The sequence below is a fragment of the Saccopteryx bilineata genome, chromosome 5, assembly GCF_036850765.1.
Source record: "Saccopteryx bilineata isolate mSacBil1 chromosome 5, mSacBil1_pri_phased_curated, whole genome shotgun sequence".
Classification (NCBI taxonomy): domain Eukaryota; kingdom Metazoa; phylum Chordata; class Mammalia; order Chiroptera; family Emballonuridae; genus Saccopteryx; species Saccopteryx bilineata.
Window position 1 is genome coordinate 49,631,971 of NC_089494.1, and position 21,991 is coordinate 49,653,961.

A 21,991-nucleotide genomic window follows, 5' to 3' on the forward strand; every position below is an offset into this window, starting at 1 on the left:
GCAACAGGAGATTTGGTATTGAAGTAGGAATTCTTTTTTTTTTTTTTTTTTTTGCCTCAGCATCCAAAGGTTCTTACTATAGTTAACAATACAGTGTGTCTATAAAGTCATGGTTCACTTTTGACCAGTCACAGTAAAGCAACAAAAGATGATAGAAATGTGAAATCACCAAATAAAAGGAAAACCCTCTCAGTTTCTGTAGAATGATGTGGCAGCATGTGCGCATGTGCAGATGATGACGTAACACCGTGTATACAGCGGAGCAGCCCATGGCTATGCCAGTGGAGATGTGGACGGTACAAAGGAAAGTTCAATGTGTTCTGTGGCTCGCTAAATTCGAATCCGTGACCAAAGTGCAACGTGAATATCGGCGTGTTTATAACGAAGCGCCACCACATAGGAATAACATTACTCGGTGGGATAAGCAGTTGAAGGAAACCGGCAGTTTGGTGGAGAAACCCCATTCTGGTAGGCCATCAGTCAGTGACGAGTCTGTAGAGCAGCGGTTCTCAACCTGTGGGTTGCAACCCCGGTGGGGGTTGAACGACCAAAACACGGGTCACCTAAAGCCATCGGAAAATACATACTTTATTTAAAAATGTATTGTATAGAGCCATTGGAAAATAAATATTTTATTAAAAAATCTATTGTATAAAGCCATCGGAAAATACATATTTTATTTAAGAATGTATTGTATAATAAATATGTATTTTCCAATGGCTTTAGGCAACCCCTGTGTTTTGGTCGTTCGACCCCACCGGGGTCGCAACCCACAGGTTGAGAACCGCTGCTGTAGAGGCTATATGGGATAGCTACCTAAGGAGCCCTAAAAAATCTGTGCGTGAGCCCACATCGAACTACACTGAATAGGTATGAAACTGGGAGAGTTTCCCTTTTATTTGGTGCAGATTTCACATTTCTATCGTCTTTTGTTGCTTTCCTGTGACTGGTCAAAAGTGCACCATGGCTTTACATACACACTGTACTGTATTGTATACTGGAAAGTTGCTAAGAGAGTGTATCTTATAATTTCTTTCTCTTTCACACACACACACACACACACACAGTAACTACATGGGATGGTGGATGTTTAACTTTATTGTGGTAATCATTTTGCAATATATACCTATATATTCACATTCACATTGTACATCTTTAACACATTATATATTAATTATATCAGTAAAACAGGAAAAAGGGATTAAGATCCAAGATCCAAAATAAAACTGGAACAACAACAAAAATAAATAAAGGCCCTTACAGTGTATGTATGGAAGAGTGCCTGTTAATGTTACAATACACAATTTAGAAGCTAAGGGTCAAGGTTCTCCCCCTTGTCCCACAGAACCAGATACTAGATACATAGTTTAGGGTTGGGCAGGCAGATTCTTCCTGCTATCTCCACCTAAGCCTAAAACTTTCAGTCTCAAAAGAATGAGACAAGACTCCTTAGGAGTTCAAGAGTTCTTCAGGGCTTTAGAAGAATACATGTATTCTGCAGTGCTGGTAAACCTTTGCTGCATCTGCACTAGGACTTGAACTACATTGTTTACTACTATCTCTTCCTGCTTTTGTTGTTTTAGCTTGATTTTCCAGGCTGCCCAAGATTTCTGGATTTCCTCAAATTTCCAGGATTCCTTAGATTAAGGTGACCATTGTCTTCCTTTAGGGAGGACAGTCCTTCTTTTGTAAGTTCTGTCCTCCCTCAAAAAGTGTCCTCCTACATGTCCTCCTTTTTGATTTTGGAAGACTAATCTGTAAATGTCCGTATTTGATCGATGCAGAGTTGATCCATTGTGTGACGTGACATATTTGTATCTAAATGAGTACTTTTTTCTTACTATTATTATTAAAAATTAATAGGCATGTGTTGGGCAAGTAAGTTTAATGTGATTTTTATGCTCACTCTCATTGTTAAAAATGGCTGCTACTCACGTGATGGTGCTCTCACATGATACAGCTAATTGACTTTCTTGCTTGGGAAGGGGCTAGGTTATGCTAATGTGTGCTGGAGGAGGAATTTTCTTTTTTTTTTTCTTTTTTTTTTTTTTTAATTTTTCTGAAGCTGGAAACAGGGAGAGACAGTCAGACAGACTCCCGCATGCGCCCGACCGGGATCCACCCGGCACGCCCACCAGGGGCGATGCTCTGCCCATCCTGGGCATCGCCATGTTGTGACCAGAGCCACTCTAGCGCCTGAGGCAGAGGCCACAGAGCCATCCCCAGCGCCCGGGCCATCTTTTGCTCCAATGGAGCCTTGGCTGCGGGAGGGGAAGAGAGAGACAGAGAGGAAAGCGCGGCGGAGGGGTGGAGAAGCAAATGGGGGCTTCTCCTGTGTGCCCTGGCTGGGAATCGAACCCGGGTCCTCCGCACACTAGGCCGACGCTCTACCGCTGAGCCAACCGGCCAGGGCTGGAGGAGGAATTTTCGTGCTAAAAAGTTTTAAAAGGAGGAGTTAGGAGGCCATTTTGAGAGAGCCTACGTTGTTGTAGAGAGGAGGAGACCATGTTGTAGCAGGGCAGGGAGGCCATGTGGAGGAGAGGAGGCAGCCAAAATGGAGGCGTGCAGAAGGGACTGAGGCTGATAAAGCCTTTGATTCTAGAAAAAACTGGAAAGATTCTCCTGGTTGTGGAACAGGAGAACATGTGAGTGCCCTTTGTGTTTGTTTTTACTTGTTGACCAGTATTAGTTTAGGATAAAGGAAAACGGCCCACTAGTTCTTGGCTCTGTTGTTTCATTACCATCTTCCCAAATCAAATGCGAACCTGTATGGGCCAGGCGGTTGTAATGGTGACCATGGCTACTGGCATTACAGCATGTAAGCATAATTACAATATAAAATATTACAAATGTTTTTATTATGGATTTATCATATTATAGTTATTATTGTTACAATGAACAAAATGTTTATTTTATTTATGATATTTGTTTTCTCTAATATATTTTTGTCCTCTTTTTCACTGTAAAAAAGTTGGTCACTTTAGATTCCATGAAAAATATTTCCAAATAACTCTTTCATAACAGAAAAATTAGGCATTTGACTTGATTTATGACTATATTTTACATAAATATTCCCACATTATTTGGAATGTCTATAAAAGCATTTTATTATATAAAACATGATTTATCTATTTCTGCTGTTTGTTTTCTGCTAGCTAAAAAACATGCTAGCAACCTACTAATTTTTTTTTTAAATAAATTTTTATTAATGGTAATGGGATGACATTAATAAATCAGGGTACATATATTCAAAGAAAACATGTGTAGGTTATTTTGTCATTAAATTATGTTGCGTACCCCTCGCCCAAAGTCAGATTGTCCTCCGCCACCCTCTATCTAGTTCTCTGTGCCCCTCCCCCTCCCCCTAACTCTCTCCCTCCCTCCCTCCCTCCCATGTCCTCCCTCCTCCCACCCCTGGTAACCACCACACTCTTGTCCATGTCTCTTAGTCTCATTTTTATGTTCCACCAATGTATGGAATCATGTAGTTCTTGTTTTTTTCTGATTTACTTATTTCACTCCTTATAATGTTATCAAGATCCCACCATTTTGCTGTAAATGATCTGATGTCATCATTTCTTATGGCTGAGTAGTATTCCATAGTGTATATGTGCCACATCTTCTTTATCCAGTCTTCTATTGAAGGGCTTTTTGGTTGTTTCCATGTCTTGGCCACTGTGAACAGTGCTGCAATGAACATGGGACTACATGTGTCTTCACGTATCAATGTTTCTGAGGTTTTGGGGTATATACCCAGTAGAGGGATTGCTGGGTCATAAGGTAGTTCTATTTGCAGTTTTTTGAGGAACCACCATATTTTCCTCCATAATGGTTGTACTACTTTACAGTCCCACCAACAGTGAGTGAGGGTTCCTTTTTCTCCACAGCCTCTCCAACATTTGCTATTACCCGTCTTGCAACCTACTAATTTTTTAAGGAGAAATGACTAATTTGACTAGTCATGTTAGTTTCTGATCTATTTTATGGGTTGAGGCAATATATATTAGGATGTATTTTAAATTAAATACTGAATGCTTCAAAATGTTTCTAACATGTAGGCAGTTTCTTTGAGACATTATTTTTCTCAAAATAATGAACTATTACAAAAGATTTGCCAGTATTTCAGCAGAGCTTGTAAAATCTCTTCGAACTTGTCAGTTTAAGTTTCAATTTTGTAAACCTTCCCTTCAGGTTATACTGACAGACTTTTATTAAATCAGTGAATTAGATGGGTGATTTACTGTTTCTTTTTGAAATATTTCTTGGTGCTGTTATGATAATAGTTAAGGCATTTGTCAAGAAAGCAAGATGTACAATTTCCAAATATTTGCTTCATTGAAGCTAAGAAGATTTCCTATGATTCTCATCAATTATGTCATTTCTCTAATAATAGCTTCTAATGGTTCCCTTTGACTTCAATACAAGGAATTCCATGCTTTTTTCAGCCCAATAATGTCTGCTTTTTATATTGTTATATCAGCTTATACTCCACTTTTAGGCCAACTGGCCTCTTCCCCACCTCCACACCCCCCACTTACCAAAGCTTTAAAGCTTTTCATAAATAGCCTTACAAATACATTACCAAATAAAAACTAGTCTACCTTCTATCTAGGTGCCAGGAATAGAAACTTTGATGAGTCATTTCTGATTCCTCCTTCAACCTCCAAATCCAGGCAAGTCCTAATGACTCTACCTCTTAAGTTTCTTTCAGTTTATGCTCTTTCTACCTCACTACCTTATTTCAGGGCCACATCTCTCGCTTAGGCTATTGCAAGAACCTCTTGTTCTCAATTTCAAGCTCTATCCCTCACATTTTTCCTTAAAACATTAGTAGGTTCTTAGCATTTTTTTAAGCTAGCAGACAAATGAACAAAGAGGAAACAAGCAGAAAAAATAAATCATGTTTTATATAATAAAATGTTTTATATGTATACCAAATAATATATGTAAAATAGTCATAAATCAAGTTAAATGCTTACTTTTTGTGTTATGAAATCTAATTTCTTCTTTTCTAGATCATATTTTGGAGTCAGAAATTTGTGGGTTAAATATTAAGGCTTCCCCTTTTATAAGTGACTTCAGGCCAATTGCTTAATATCTATCTCTAAGCTTTAGTTTCCTTATGTATAAAAGAGAGATAATTATAAGTTTGCATCTTAAAGAATTATTGGAAGAATGAAATAATGCATGTGAATCACTCAGATTGGCACATGGTAAACACATAATTAGTTTATATTACTGTATTTAACCATGTATAAGATGCTCCCATGTATAAGACACACCTTAATTGTGGGGCCTGAAATTTGAAAAAAAATGTATCACATAAAGTTATTTTTTTTTTATTTTTTGGCTAAGGATGATTTATTTATTTTTTAATAAATAAATTTTGATTTTAATGGGGTGACATCAATAAATCAGGGTACATATATTCAAAGAAAACATGTCCAGGTTATCTTGTCATTCAATTATGTTGCATACCCATCACCCAAAGTCAGATTGTCCTCCGTCACCTTCTATCTAGTTTTCTTTGTGCCCCTCCCCCTCCCCCTGCCCCTCTCCCTCCTTCTCTCCCTCCGCCCCCAACCACCACACTCTTGTCCATGTCTCTTAATCTCGTTATTATGTCCCACCAATGTATGGAATCCTGCAGTTCTTGTTTTTTTCTGATTTACTTATTTTACTCCGTATAATATTATCAAGATCCCACCATTTTGTTGTAAGTGATCCGATGTCATCATTTCTTATGGCTGAATAGTATACCATGGTGTATATTTGCCACATCTTCTTTATCCAGTCTTCTATTTTTTTTTTTTACAGTGATTAAAGCCTTTAAGCAAACTCTTGGCCAATACAGCAAGAATCCATAAAAGAATAGTGTCCTTAACATGTTCACCAAGTCCAAGTTGGCCCCAACACCATACGAAATCCCTGAAAAATGCAACCCAACCCCAGTTCAGTCTGTTAGGAGCTGTCACAAGGAGCAGGAGTCCAGGAAAAGTCCACATGGCACTGGAATTGTCACAATTCTATACTTTGCAACTCACGTCCAAGTCCCATTGACCGCTGCTTCTAGCTGGTAATGATTCAGGTAGATTGGAAAAGCCATCTGCAGCATGTGTGGATATGGAGCTTCTGTTCTACTCTGCCTGGAGAGATGAGACCAGGTTGCTTTTCCCTGGAGCTCTGCAACTGTGGCTTGGTAAAAAGAACCTTGGGATACACTAAGCTGGGTGGCAAAGGTAGATTCATAATAGAAGTTGGCCAAAGGGGGAAGAGAGCTCTAAATTAGGAGTAGGTCCCAGCCTGAAATATGAGTGTGGCATTGAGGTAGGAGGAATAAAGGAAACACTATATATTAAACAAAGCAGCAGAAAATAGGACTATCAACACCCACAACAGAGATCTTTGAAGGAAGAATAAAAAACCTGATTATTCAGGCAAGACATAGTTAAGTGGCCCTTGTGCAAATGAGATCAGTTGACTTGCTTCTTGGAAGAAATACCCTAGTCTCGTCCACAGTGTCGTAGATGGGGCCAGCGGCCCTGGGCACCTTCAGCCTTCAGTGGCAAACCCCAGCATTCTGGGTAAGGTTAGGTCATAGGTGGCTGGAGCAGGGCTGGAAGAGACTGAACCTTCCCTTAGAGGAGTGAGGGAGAAGCCTACCTTCCAGAGTCCCTGTTTCCTCACAGCAGAAGCATGTAAGTCTGGCAAGCTTTAGCTCAAATGACCTTCCTTTCCACTATTGAAGCAGGACCCAGATGGCATCCTATGAGACCCCTTTGGGGCGTTGGAGCCTTTAAGGGTGTATCCTAAAAGCTGGTAGTTCCCTGATCTCTATTGGGCTTTTTCTGCCTCTTGGTATCTTAAAAGCCATGCTCAGAAGATCTCGCTGAGGGGTTTGAGGATCCCCATCTGCCTATATAAATCTTTTCCATGTATCTGGAGCTATTTGGAAAAAGACCAAACAGTGTTATTTGTTGGATCAAATAAAGAAGGTAGTAGTTTGCCGAAGAAAAAGATTTGGCATCTCCTGTTCATCAGCATTCAAAAGAAATTTAAATTTTTTAAAGTAAAAAGCATGATGAGGTAGACCAGTAGGAGTTTCAGGATATGACTTCCCCCTTTTAAATTTTTTTAAATTGACCTTAAAATATTTGCTGGGTACACTTTAATAATACCTTGACTTTAAAGATTGTAAGAATGACAAAATACAGTAAATGCTTTTGCTCCATATGCAGGAGCATTGTCAGTTTAACCAGTTTAGGAAATCCAATAATAGAACAGTGCATACAGTCAATGAGCTATAACATGCTTAGCAGCCTCTCCTGTTCTGACAGAGGTTACTATAAATCCAGAATATGTATCCACTGTAACGTGGACATAGGACTCAAGTTTTATTCATCATAAAATTCATACAACTCCTCATCACTGTTGAAAGTCGCATCCATTACCTTGTCCTCATCTGTGTCTGATGAGGAATCACTGTCTTCAACAATGAGTACAAAAGCACGAAAAAGCAGGAAATGCAAGTAAAAAAACCCTACAACCACTGTATAAAATGCACCCAGTTTTTAGACCCAATTTTTTTTTTTTTTGCATTTTCTGAAGCTGGAAACGGGGAGAGACAGTCAGACAGACTCCCGCATGTGCCCGACCTGGATCCACCCGGCATGCCCACCAGGGGCGACGCTCTGCCCACCAGGGGGCGATGCTCTGCCCATCCTGGGCGTCGCCATGTTGCGACCAGAGCCACTCTAGCGCCTGAGGCAGAGGCCACAGAGCCATCTCCAGCGCCCGGGCCATCTTTGCTCCAATGGAGCCTTGGCTGCGGGAGGGGAAGAGAGAGACAGAGAGGAAGGTGCGGCGGAGGGGTGGAGAAGCAAATGGGTGCTTCTCCTGTGTGCCCTGGCCGGGAATCGAACCTGGGTCCTCCGCACGCTAGGCCGATGCTCTACCGCTGAGCCAACCGGCCAGGGCCAAAATTTTTCAAAAGGTGCATTTTATGCATTAGGGAATACGGTACTATATAATCTAGGTAATATTGTAAAGGAGTAAAAAATTCAGTGTTGACAACAATTTCTTTTATTAATATAAAAGTTTTTATTATTTATTGATTGACTTTAGAGAGACACAGAGGGAAGGAGGGGGGGAGAGATGTGTTTATCTGTTGTTCCACCTCGTTGTGCATTCATTGGTTACTTCCCATAGGTGCCCTTACTGGGGATGGAATCTACAACCTTGGCATTTCAGAAGGATGCTCTGACTGAGCTAACTGGCCAGGACTTGCCTCATTAATTTCTAAGAAACTCTCTCCAAAAAATATTAAGAGTGTAAAATTGGGAGATTGGATGATTGGATATGGGAGTTGAGGGGGAAGAAGTCAGAAAGTAGGAGAGAACTTTCAGGTGTTAAGCATGGGCAAATGATCACTGATGGTGCTGGGTAAGTTACCCTGGCAATGTATGAAGTGTGTGGTCAGAGAAGGAACTAATGTTTCCAGTTTTAGCATTGTTGGATTTAGGCTGCTAGTGGGCTATCCCTGTAGACAAATCCAATGGCATTTGATTATTTGATTTGGAAACGCAGTTGGAACATATTGTGTCAATGGGAATGGACAACTTTGAAGGGGGTTATTCAGAGAAAAAAATAATTTGGGGGATATTTAAAATACACATATAGAAAAAGTTCAGGAAGGGAAAGTGAGGCAAGGCAACTAAGACAGGGTCACTTAGGGAGAAGAACCTTTCTGGTAGGGTAATTTTGACTCTAGAGTTGGCTTAAAAGTGTAGCTACTCATTCAGAGTGATTAGGGCACTTAGTACATTTAGGGTGTGTTTGCCCTTGTTCCCTCTTTGGTGTGTATTCTTGTAGACCTCCACATAACTGGCTTGTTTTCATCCCAGAGGTCTCAGCTCAAATGCCAACTCCTCCAAATGGCTGTCCCTGACCATTATTATATCTACAGGGCCTCCATCACTGACTTTCAGTTCATCTCTGTCTTATCACTCTCTTCATGTCTTTAATAGCAGCTGTCACAATTTGTGATTAGTTTGTGTTTTTGTTTATTTCTTACTTGAGTATCTGTTGCACCAGAATGTAAGCTTCATAGGAGTAGTGATTCAAACTCTTTATCACTGTATTAACAGCACCTAATACAACCTGTCTCTTGGAAGGAACTTAATAAATGTGTTTAAGAAAGTGGATGATGGCTGAGAACTAAGTTGAAAGTTGGAGGTTATTTCCCATTTATTTTGTAAGATGATATTTAGTTTTGGTATTTGAGTGTTTATCTTATGTATTGAAGATGAATTTAATGAAAGCCACTGTGCCAAGGTGTTATGAGCACCCAGATCCATCTGGGGAACTTTCCAGTAATAATAGGGATGTATTATAGGTCACTAAATTCCAAGGTTCCACAATAAAGGATAAAATTAATAGATGAGGCTTCTGAGGATAAATGTCTTTAATTAGTGGGTTCTCTCAGTTCTCCTGATGACACCTCAGCTGTTTATGGAATGTGGGTGTGTAATGGTGTGTTGGGCGTTGTAGTGAATGGGAAATGAGCAATGTACACAAGGGTATAAACATTGGTAAATATTTACTTGTGCTCTAGGCTTGAAATGACACTTTGCCATCCTCAATAATGTATGTATGCAACACAAAGTCAGAAAATATTCAAAAAGTTCTGTAAGACATAAGCATCTTCTTGCAATTGGTTATTCTGGAATTGCTGGAAGGGACAAGTAGTGTCACTAACAATCATATTTTCTGAAATAAAAAAAGTAGGAAACATAATCTGACAAACTTATTCACATTCTTATGAGGGCATGAAGACAGAACATTTGAAATAGAAAAAGTCCTAAAAACATCTATGATGTATAGGTAACAAGTATGTGCCATTAGTATATGCAAGATGATGTGGAGCCATAGTAGGTCAAAATGACTTCTCACCTAGGGAAGTCAGAGAGAGGAACTTAGAGAAGGTGCTGTTTGAGCTGTGAATATAGAAATTTTTCAAGCCGAGTGGAGAATAGTAGGTATTCCGGGTAGAGAAAATAGCATGTGCTATATGACATTTTTATGGAGTGACAATGATTTGGTGAACATGTGAGGCAGTGACAAGAGATGAAGCTAAAAACGCTTTAGAATTAGATTTTAAAGGGCCTGATATTGTTTTAAAGGATTTGGGCTTTACACTAAATATATATATTTTAGTCAAGATATATCTGGCAAAAGATAAATTAGAAAGTGAAGAGATAAGGCATAGAGATCATATATTAAGCTACAGCAGTGGTTTTGGAGAGAAATGATAGCCTGTACAAAGATAGTGATGATAGAGGAAACAAATTGAGAATTATTTAGGAGATTCAAAGAATATGGATAAATCTCTTTTTTTAATTTATTTTTTATTTTTATTATTAAGACAAACTCTTACATGCACCCCAACCTGGATCCACCAGGCAAGTCCCCTATGGGGCAATGCTTGGCCCATCTGGGGCCACTGCTATTGTGGCATCTGAGACAAGGCCATGGAGTCATCCTCAGTGCCTGGGGCCAACTTGCTTGAACCATTTGAGCCATGGCTGCTGGAGGGGAAGAGAGAGAGAGAGAGAGAGAGAGAAGGAGAGAGTGATAGAAGGGGGAGGGGGAGGAGTGGTGAAGCAGATGGTTGCTTCTCCTGTGTTCCCTGACTGGGAATTGAACCTGGGACTTCCACATGCTGGGCCGACATTTTACTACTGAGCCAACTGGCCAGCGCCCAATATGAGTAAGTCTATATCAAAAGATATGAGAGACAAGGAGAGGTAGGAATTGAATACGATTCTATGTTTTCTATCTTGGGTAACTGGGCTGAAGATACAGAAGAAAACCAGATTCAGTGTAATGAGAGAGAAAAACAGGAATTTGGTTTTGATTAGGCTGAGTTGGCTTTTTAGGTGATGTATTACTGGAAGCTTAAAATACAAATATAGGCTTTGGAAGAGAGATCAGGATTAAAATAATGAATCTCAAATAATTTGATATTCAAAATAGGTGAATATATTAAACAATATAGCTGGTACTTAGAGGCACTGGAGTAGTTGATGGCACCCAGGGAGGGTGAATAAAGTGAAATGGTAAGAGGACTGAGGTAAGACTCTAAGTACTGCTAACATTCAAGGAATGAAATGTAGAAATTTGTGGTAATATACAAATATGTCCACAAATTAATATGTATATACTCTTCAAGATGTAGAGCCTACATCTTCTAAAGTGTTGGGATGAACTTGGTGACTTACTTGCAACAAATTATAGAAGTGGCAATGTACAATTTCAGAGACTAGGGCATCAAAGATACCATGAAGACACTCAGACAGCCCAATGGAAAGACCCGTGTAGTGAGGAACTGAGACTTTTAGCAAACAGCCAGTGAAGAATTGAAACATCTGTCAAAAGTTAGAAAGGAACTGAGGCCTTCTGTTAACAGCCTTGTAGGTGAACCATCATGAAAGTGGATCCTCTGTCTCATTCAAGCCTTTAGATGACTCTAGCCCTAGTCATAGTCTTGACTGCAACCTCATTAGAGATCCTGAGTGAGAATGCCACTGTTCCCCAACCTCAAGCTGCTCCTTAATTCCTGATCAACAGACACTTGGAGATAGTTAAGGTTGGTTGTTTTGAGCCAGTAAGTTTAAGGGTAATTTGTTACACAGTAATGGATAACTAATACAAGATATTAAAAATAAAAAGGCATTATCAGACAGAAGGGAAATAAGGAAAGGACAGTGTTGTAAAAATCAAGAGAGGTGATATTTTTAGGAGGCAGAACTGTGTGAAATGCTATAGATAAATAGTACTACGTTGAAAAAGGCCATTGGTTCTGATTAGGAGGGCACTGGTGATTTAAATGACAGCAATCTCATTAGAGTTGATAGCAATGAAAGCCACATTATAATATGTAGAAAAAGCAAATAGAAAGTGAGAACAGGAAACAAAAATGATTCCTAAGGAAAGTAGATTGAGGGAATGTCAAAAATAAGGAAAGATACGTTCAAGATAGTGGGGATGTTTGACCATGTTTATAGATTGAGAGGACTAAAACAGCTTAGATGCAGAAATTATGAGTGAATTAATGATGAAGCAAAACCAAGGAGGCTGAAGGAGATTAAAGAACATAGGAAGAGATTCTTTCCTTGGAGAGGTGGAGAAAGTACCAGTCTCTGTGAAATAAGAGGAAGAGGAGTATAGTGGACACAAATAGAGGTGTTTGGAAGTAGAGATAAGGACAGGTGAATTTCTTATAGTTTCCCCCCACATTTTTAAGTGGTTATTGGCCAAAAAGAGGGGGAGCAGGGTGGGTAGTCAGTATGGTGGACACAAATAGAGGTATTTGGAAGTAGAGATAAGGACAGGTGAATTTCTTATAGCTTTCCCCCCACATTTTTAAATGGTTATCGCTGAAAGAGAGGGAGCAGGGTGGGTAGGCAGATAACTAAAGAAATCACTGGGAAGCATTCTGTGCCCATTCCAGACTAGTCTTTCCCTCCTTGATCTATCCATTTTCCCACAATCTACCTTTTATCTCCAGTTCCTACTATTGAGTACTGCAAGGGAAAATCATGTTAACTGGTATTTTAAATATATTTAAAATATATTCTTATCTATATTTTCTTGTGGGGAAAGTATTTTTAAAGAAAGAATATTCTAACTAACTTCTATTAGAGGAAGATTATGGCAGTTGCTTTATTGAGGCCTGCAGAATAGGGTGGAGAAGTGACATGTTGATTCACTATCAGATGTCTTATTGAATGCTATAGCCATATTGTCTGTGCGGCTTTCTGACCCCTACTAAACCACAGTTTTTTAGTTATTTATTTTTATTAAGAGAGAGGTAGGGAGACAGAGACAGACTCCTGCATGTGCCCCTACCAGGATCCACCCAGCAAGCCCCCTACCAGGTCATGCTCTTTCTGGCTCAGCTGCTGCTTCATTGCTGGGCAACCAAGCCATTCCAGCCCCTGAGGCAAGGCCATGTAGCCATCCTCAGAGTCCAGGGCCAACTTTGCTCGACCATTTGAGACATGGCTCTAGGAGGATAAGAGAGAGAGATGGGGGTGGGAGAAGAAGCAGATGGTCACTTCTCCTGCGTGCCTTGACTGGAAATCAAACCGGGATTTCCACACGCCAGTCTACACTCGACCACTGAGCAAACCATTCAGGGCCTAAATCACAGTTTATTAACTAACTTACTTTAATATATTTTTTAACCAGATACAATAAACTCACAGGTAAATTGGAGGGAGAAGTGTGATATATTAATTCAAAAGTTAAGTGCAAAAAATTCAAAGCTCACACAGAGCCAATGGTATTCTTCAGTAAAGGGTCTCCTTTTTATATTGTGAGGCACAAGTGCCACACACAGCTTTCAAAAAGACATTGTGAAGGCAGAGTAAATGCAGCAAACCTTATTTCATGACTTTAATCAAGTTATTAATTTCCTAAGGAAACTAACATATAAATTTTACTGACATTTACATGTGAATCCAAAGTGTAATTCATGTTTTATTACCATATGTCAAGGCTAAAAATAAAAATATACTTGTCAATTAAATAGAAAGTAGGTTTCTAAAATTGCTATAAACTGAAAATTAGGCTTAATGACTGTGGTCTGATAGCCTTGCTTGAATAACTACAGGAATTGATTAGTTGTTTAAACATTTCCAGAGTGTTTCCCTCCTCTGAGCTTTCAAAAAAGTATGTTTTAGATATTGGCTATTGTAAATAATGCTTCAGTGAACATAGTTGTGCATATATTTTTCAAATTATTGTTTCGGGATTCTTAGGGTAAATTCCCAGAAGTGGGATTACTAGGTCAAAAGGCAGCTCCATTTTTAACTTTTAGAAATAATTCCATACTGCTTTCCACACTGGTTTACCAATCTGCATTCCCACCAACAGTGCATAAGGGTTTCCTTTTTAGCTACACCCTTACTAGCACTTATTTATTTATTGATGATAACCATTCTGACAGTTGTGAGGTGATATATCTCATTGTGATTTTAATTTGCATTTCAGTGATTAGTGATGTTGAGCATCTTTCATATGTCTGTTGGCCACATACAGTCCTCTTTAGAAAAGAGTCTATTCAGGTCTTTTGCCCATTTTTTTAATTGGATTTTTTTGGTGTTGAGTTTTAAAAGTTCTTTATAAATATTGGATAGTAATCTCTTATCAGATGTATCATTGCCAAATATGTTCTTCCATTCAGTAAGTTGTCTTTTCATTTTGTTGATGGTTTCCTTTGCTGTGCAAAAATGTTTTAGTTTTATGCAGCCCCGTTTATCTAGTCTCTTGCTTCCCTTGCCTGAAGAGACATTTCTGAAAATATATTACTATGAGAAACGTCCAAGATATTACTGCCTATGTTTTCTTCTAGGATTTTTATAGTTTCGTGTCTGCTGTTTAAGTCTTTAATAACTCATTTTGAGTTAATTTGTGTGTGTGGTGTAAGAAGGTGGTCTGATATATTTTTTTGCACATTTCTGTTCATTTTTCCCAACATTTATTGAATAGACTAGACTGTCTTTGTGCCATTTTACGTTGTTGCCTTCTTTGTCAAATATTAATTGACTGTATAGGCATGGGTTGGTTTCTGGGCTCTCTAGTCTGTATATCTGTTTTCTGCCAGTACCATGCTGTTTTGGTTACTGTGGGCTTTTAGTATAGTTTGATATCAGGTAGCATGATTCCTCCAACTCTGTTCTTTGGCAAGATTGCTGAGGGCCATTTGGGGTCTTTTGTGGTTTCATATACATTTTTGGAATATTTATTCTAGTTATGTAAAATACATCATTGGTACCTTAATGGGAATTGTGTTGAATCTATAGATTGCTTTGAATAATATGAACATGTTAGTGATGTTAATTCTTTCTATCCATGAACATGATGTATGCTTCTATTTGTTTGTATCTTCTTCAATTTCTTTCTTCAGTGTCTTATAATTTTCTTAGAACAGGTCTTTTACATTCTTGGTTAAATTTATTCTTAGGTATTTTATTCTTTTTGAAGAAATTGTGAATGGTATTGTTTTCTTGGTGTCTCTTTCTGATAGATCATTTCTGGAAATTTATTTTGTATCCCGCTACTTTACTGAATTCATTTATCAGTTCTAGTAATTTTTTGGTGGAATCTTTAGGACTCTCTATATACTGTATCATGTCATCTGCAAATAATGACAGTTTTACTTCTTTCTTTGTAATTTGTATGCCTTTTACTTCTTATTGTCTTATAGCTGTGGTTAGTACTTCCAGTAGTATGTTGAATAACAGTGGTAAAAGTGGACATCCCTGTCTTGTTCTTGATCTTAAGGAAAATGCTTGTAGTTTTTGCCCATTGAGTATGGTGTTGGCTGTGGGTTTGTCATCTAGGCCTTTATTATGTTGAGGTATGTTTCCTCTATTCCCACTTTGCTGAGAGTTTTTAACATAATTGGGTGCTTGATTTTATCAAATGCTTTTTCTGCATCTAGTGATATGAACATGTGATTTTTATCCTTCATTTTGTTGTTATGGTATATTATTAATTTTTGGATGTTGTGCCAATCTTGCATCTCTGGAATAAACCCCACTTGATCATGGTGTATAATCTTTTTAATATATTGCTGCATCTTGTTTACTAATATTTTGTTGAGGACTTTAGTATCTATGTTCATCAGGGATATTGGCCTATAATTTTCTTTCTTTTTAGTGTCTTTATCTGGTTTTAGAATTAGGATAATGCTAGTCTTGTAAAATAAGCTTGGGAGCCTTCCCTCCACTTGAATTTTTTTGACTAGTTTGATTGGTGTTAATAGGATTGGTGTCAATTCTTCTTTGAATGTTTGGCAAAATTCATCCGTGAGGCTGTCTGGTCCAAGACTTTTGTTTGTTGGGAGTTTTTTGATTACTGCTTCAATTTTATTGGCTGTAATCTATTTCGATTTTTTTATTTTTCCTAATTCAGTTTTGAAAGATTGTATTATATATTTCTAGGAGTTTACCCATTTCATCCAGATTCATCAGTATTTTGGGATATAATTATTATATTTTCTTACAGTGTATTGTATTTCCTTGGTATCTGTTGTTACTTCTCCTTTTACATCTCTGATTTTATTTATTTGGGTCCTTTCTCTTCTTTTCTTGAGTTTGGTTAAGGGTTTGTCATTCTTATTTATCTTTTCAAAGAGCTAGTTTTTGGTTTCATTGATTTTTGGTATTGTTTTTTTCAGTCTCTAGTTCATTTATTTCTGCTTTGATCTTTATTATTTTCTTCCTTCTACTCACTTTGGGTTTTTTTTTTATTGTTGCTTTTCTTTTTTTCTTTTCTTTTTTTTTAATAATTTTATTTTTTTTAATGGGGTGACATCAATAAATCAGGATACATATATTCAAAGATCAACAAGTCCAGGTTATCTTGTCTTTCAATTATGTTGCATACCCATCACCCAAAGTCAGATTGTCCTCTGTCACCTTCTATCTAGTTTTCTTTGTGCCTCTCCCCCTCCCCCTTTCCCTCTCCCTTCCTCCCTCCCCCCGTAACCACCACACTCTTATCAATGTCTCTTAGTTTCACTTTTATGTCCCACCTACGTATGGAATAATGCAGTTCCTGTTTTTTTCTGATTTACCTATTTCACTTCATATAATGTTATCAAGATCCCACCATTTTGCTGTAAATGATCCGATGTCATCATTTCTTATGGTTCAGTAGTATTCCATAGTGTATATGTGCCACATCTTCTTTATCCAGTCTTCTATTGACGGGCTTTTTGGTGTTTCCATGTCCTGGCCACTGTGATATTGTTGCTTTTCAAGTTCCTGTAAGTGTAAGGTTGGATTGTTCATTTGATATTTTTCTTTTTCCTTGAGGTAAGCTGGTAATGCTATAAATTTCTTTTTAGGACTACTTTTGCTGTGTCTCATAAATTTTGGATTGTTGTGTTCTCATTTTCATTTGTTCCAAGGTATCCTTAGCTTTGTTCCTTAATCTCATTGTTAACCTATTCATTGTTTCGTAAGATGTTCAGCCTCCATGTCTTTGTGCGCTTTTCAGGTTTTTGCTTCTGCTTGACTTCTAGTTTCACACCATTATGGTCAGATAAAATGCTTAATATGATTTCAGTCTTCTTAAACGTATTGAGACTTGTTTTGTTTCCTAACATGTGGTCTATCCTAGAAAATGTTTCATGTATTCAGGTTTGACGTGCAATGAACAAAGCTGTCTGCCTTCAGAAACCAAATGGCTTTGGAAGATATCAAAGGGGAATACAAAAAAGAAAAATAAGAGGACACTTATGAAACCTAAGGACCTAGGTTGAACTTCCTGCTGTCTTGTCAGATAAGAGCTTTGAGTTGGATTTAATTTGATTTAAAAGAAATAATGGAATTTGACATTTCTTGCGTACCTGTTTGTAGTTGAAAATACAGTATATTCCTAGTATATCAGTTAGAGTGCTCCAAAGAACATTGTGTGTATATGTGTGTGTGTGTATTTATTTATTTTCAGAAAATGGCTCATGTGATTTTGGAAGCTAACAAGCCTGAAATATGTAGAGCAGGCTGGCAGGCTAGAATTCAAGCAAGAGATGATGTTGCAATCTTGTACTATCTTGAGGCAGAGTTCCCTTTTCTCTGGGAAACTTTAGTTTTGCTCCACAAATTGTCTGTCCTTTCAGTTAAATTACCTGTATATTTGTTTTTGTCACCATAAACAAAGTAAAAAGGATATCAAATGCTCATGAGGAAAAAGCAGAGAGAATAAAATATCAAGTACTTTTCTAGTGCCAATTAATGTAACCTAAAGTAAATGAAAATTTCTTAAAAATCATTAATTTTTAGAAGTTAGCACCCACACACACAACTTTATTCTACTCTGATTTTATAAAATTTTGTGTCTGTTTCATGTACAATATACCTGATTTATTTCAATTTCTATTGTTCCCTAGTGTTTTTAGAAAATACTAAAAAATATTGAAAAGTCTTCTATCGACCAGGAAAAATAATTCTTATATGCAAGAAAATTATTTGGAATGAAGTTGGAAGTACAAATTACATGAATTAATTCATATTGCAAGGTACATAAAATAAATTATTTATTGCGCCTTCTTTCTATAACCCTCCCTCCTAAGGTCCTATTGTTCTTCATAATAAGTCAAAAATAGAAGTTTAATCAATGGAAATGAGCTTGGTTTCAGGATAAGAGTTAACCTTGGATTTGAATGATTCTATTGATTTGGCCTTCTGAACCCGAGGCCGGATTGTATCTAAGGATTGGGGTATACTTTAGTTTAAAGTGAGTGCTTCTTAAGTTGTTGGCAAATAGACTGCAATTGCCAGTAATCTTGGCTGAGACAGGCTCAAATAATAGCTGAGCTCATACAGAGATTATAACTCAGATAAATATAGGAGTCACAAAAATGTTCACTTTAAAGAATCTACGTGATAATTATAAAAATAAATATCACCAGTAATGAAAAGTGAGGCCAACCAGAACACCTCAAGGGTACTACTCATGACCTTCACTGTGGAAAACCAGAGAATAGTTTTAATCTTTTTTTTTTAAGAAATATATTCTTTTTAATTTCTCTCACAGTCTTCTACAATATACATCAATTTCACCTACAGGAAAATCACATTTTTATCAATTTTTTAAAAAACTTCATTCATTTTAGAGGGAAGAAAGAGAGAGAGAAGGGGGAAGGAGCAGGAAGCATCAACTTCCATTTGTGCCTTGACCAGGCAAACCAAAGTTTTGAACCAGTGACCTCAGTGTTCCAAGTTGACGTTTTATTTCCTGTGCTACCACAGGTCAGGCTTTAGTAATGTATTTTTTTTTTAATTTTTATTAAAAATTTTTTTTCTGAAGTGAGAAGCGGGGAGGCAGAGAGACAGACTCCCACATTTGCCAGACCAGGATCCACCCAGCATGCCTACTAGGGGACGATGCTCTGTGCATCTGGTACTGCTGCTCCATTGCAGCTAGAGCCATTCCAGTACCTGAGGCAGAGGCCATGGAGGCATCCTCAGCACCTGGGCTAACTTTGCTCCAATGGAGCCTTGGCTATGGGAGGGGAAGAAAGAGTTAGAGAGAAAGGAAAGGGAGAAGGGTGGAGAAGCAGATGGGCACTTCTTCTGTGTGCTCTGGCTGGGAATTGAACTAGGACTTCCACATGCTAGGTCGATGCTCTACCACTGAGCCAACTGGCCAGGGCCAGCAATTTCTTAAATGGTTATTAAACAAGTGTGACTCGGAAATCTTAAAAAAATGACAATGGTTCAGTTTTGTGGGAGCTGGAGAGGGAGGAGACACAAGTCGATGTTTATTTTCCCTCTTCTTCTCCCTTTCCCATTGGTTCACCCAAATAAAACATTAACTAATTGCAGAAGGATAGGAAGTTTACTATTGCGATGATATGTTTGTCTTAAATGTTTTAATTAAGCTAAATTAGATAGTATATTTTATTTTGTTTTATTACCTTTTAGAGATTATTGATAGCAGATTGAATAAGGCATGGTCCCTGTTTTTAGTTTAATGGTGAATATAGACATAAACTAGTTACTATACTACATTGTAAATTTTGGAACAGAAGTCTACAAAGTGTCTTAGAGCTAGAGTGACAAAAACTCTTTCCTGGTGTGACAAGAAATATAATATGATAAAAAAGTAAGTCTTATTATATGTATATGGAAATGTGTTGACAAAGTAAAAAGAAAACTAAGAAACCAAGGCTTCTTCCAAAAATCAAATGCAAAAATACAAGGATAGTGAGAAAATAGGTCCATTGGCCTGATATCAACAGACATTAGGGAGGTTTAACAAGAAGAAGATAGATAGCTCCTTGTATTCTAATAACATGCAAATGAAAAAACCAAGGCCTGGGTGTCATACAGTCCCACGGGAAGCAGTCAATATTGGAAACAAAAGGACTTTTTATTTTTTATATAAGTCTGTAGATCCAATTCTGTGCACCTGAGAACGTTTTGGAAAACTCTAGCTTCATTCACTGGCTCTGATGAATCAGGTAGATAATCACAAAATTGCCACACAATGTTGTCACACTTGTTCTCCTAGTTGGCCTCACAAAATAGAAAAAACTTTGAGAAAAAGCAAAAGCTATCCAGAAAGTCAACAGAAGACAATGGGAAAGATTCACAAGAGAGATGACCTTTACCAGGCATGGAAGCAATGTAAATTTATTCCAGAAAAAGCAAAATGTATTTGCAAAGGCTGAAGAGCATAGGAAAAATTATGATGATTTTGATGAATAATAAGTTAATTGGAGGAGCTAGAGTAGACAGCCACTACCCTCAGAATCATTGAAGACTGTAGGGCACAGCTCTTTGTGTGCCATGATTCTTTGAGTTAATCGTCAACTTGAGGAAGCTTGGGTGGAGACTATGCTATACATTTCAGGAAGCCAAGGCAGCAAAGTGAAAGGTCTCTGATACTAGAACTTCTAAACTCTGATATGAACTTCTAAATTGTTAGGAGCTCTGTTTAGAGGTCCCAGCTTAGGTATGAGCTCAGAAGGATGGGTTTCACCACTCTCCAAGAACCCTGGATTTCCCTTTACTCCCTCCTTCTTCACCATTAGAAGTCTAATAATCTTAAATGCCAAAACACAAAATGATGAAGGAAAAAAAATGTATCACTGCTTTAAATTTAAAGATCTCTGAGCTGGGGCTTCTGTGATTTACATAGTAGCACAGTTCTACTGAGACTTTATATAATTTCCCTGTATTTATTTCTGTTTTTATTATATATGTGCTGATAAAGTACATAATACAATAAAGTACATTCTGTAATAAAGTTATGATTTTCATCACTGATTTTCTCTTATGATGAATATGTCTCAGGTGAAAAAGGAAAAATAATCTTATGAATTATTAGTAATACAACAACAACATAAAGTAAAAATGGCTTGAAGATATAGTGTATGAGTTTTCTATTGTTGCATAACAAATTATCACAAACTTTATTCTTTAAAACAATATTTACTATCTTGCAGTTTCTGTGGATCAGGAGTCCAGTCACAGGTCAGCTGGGTCCTGTCTCAGGGTCTCAGAAGACTACATTAAAGGTATCAGACAGAGCTGCAACTCATCTGAGGTTTAGGTCCTCTTCCAAATTTACTGGTGGCTGGCAGAATTTGTTTTTCTATAGCAGCAGATCTAAGGCCCTCAGCCCCTAGAGATTGTCATCCCCTGCCATGTGACTCTTTCCACAGCATCCAAGTTTGTTGCTAGGCCAACAGTATAGCGGCCACTGCTATTTTGACTCTCTTTAAGGGCTCCTATGGTTAGGCAGGCCCCACCTAGAAAATTTCCCTGTTTTTTAACTCAATGACAACTAACTAAGTATCTTAATTACATCTTTGAAATCTCTTCATTATTGCTGTATAATGTATGTTAATCAAGGGAATGCTATCCCATCATATTCAAAGATCTTGCCAACTCTCAAAGGGAGAAAATTATACAAGGATGTGAGTCATTGGCACTCATCTTAAAATTCTACCTAACCTTATGGTGATGGAAAATGATATGACTTTAGATGATGGGTATATAACATAATCAACAGTTCAAATGCTATAGAAATGTTTACCTGAAACCTATGTACTCTTATTGATCAATGTCACCCCATTAAATTTAATTTTCTAAAAAATAAAATAAAATTCTGCCGCCTGTCCAGGTGGTGGCTCAGTGAATAAGAGTGTGGACCTGGGATGCAGAAGACCCAGGTTCGAAACCCCAAGATCACTGGCTTGAGCGTGGGCTCGCCATCTGAATGCAGGGTCCCTGGATTGAGTGTGGAATCAGGAACATGACCCCATGGTCCCCATCTTGAGCCCAAAGGCCACTGGCTTGAAGCCCAAGATGACTGGCTTGAGCCCAATGTTGCTGGCTTAATCAAGGGGTCACTGGCTCAGCTGAAGCCCCCTAGTCAAGGCATATATGAGAAAGCAATCAATGAACAA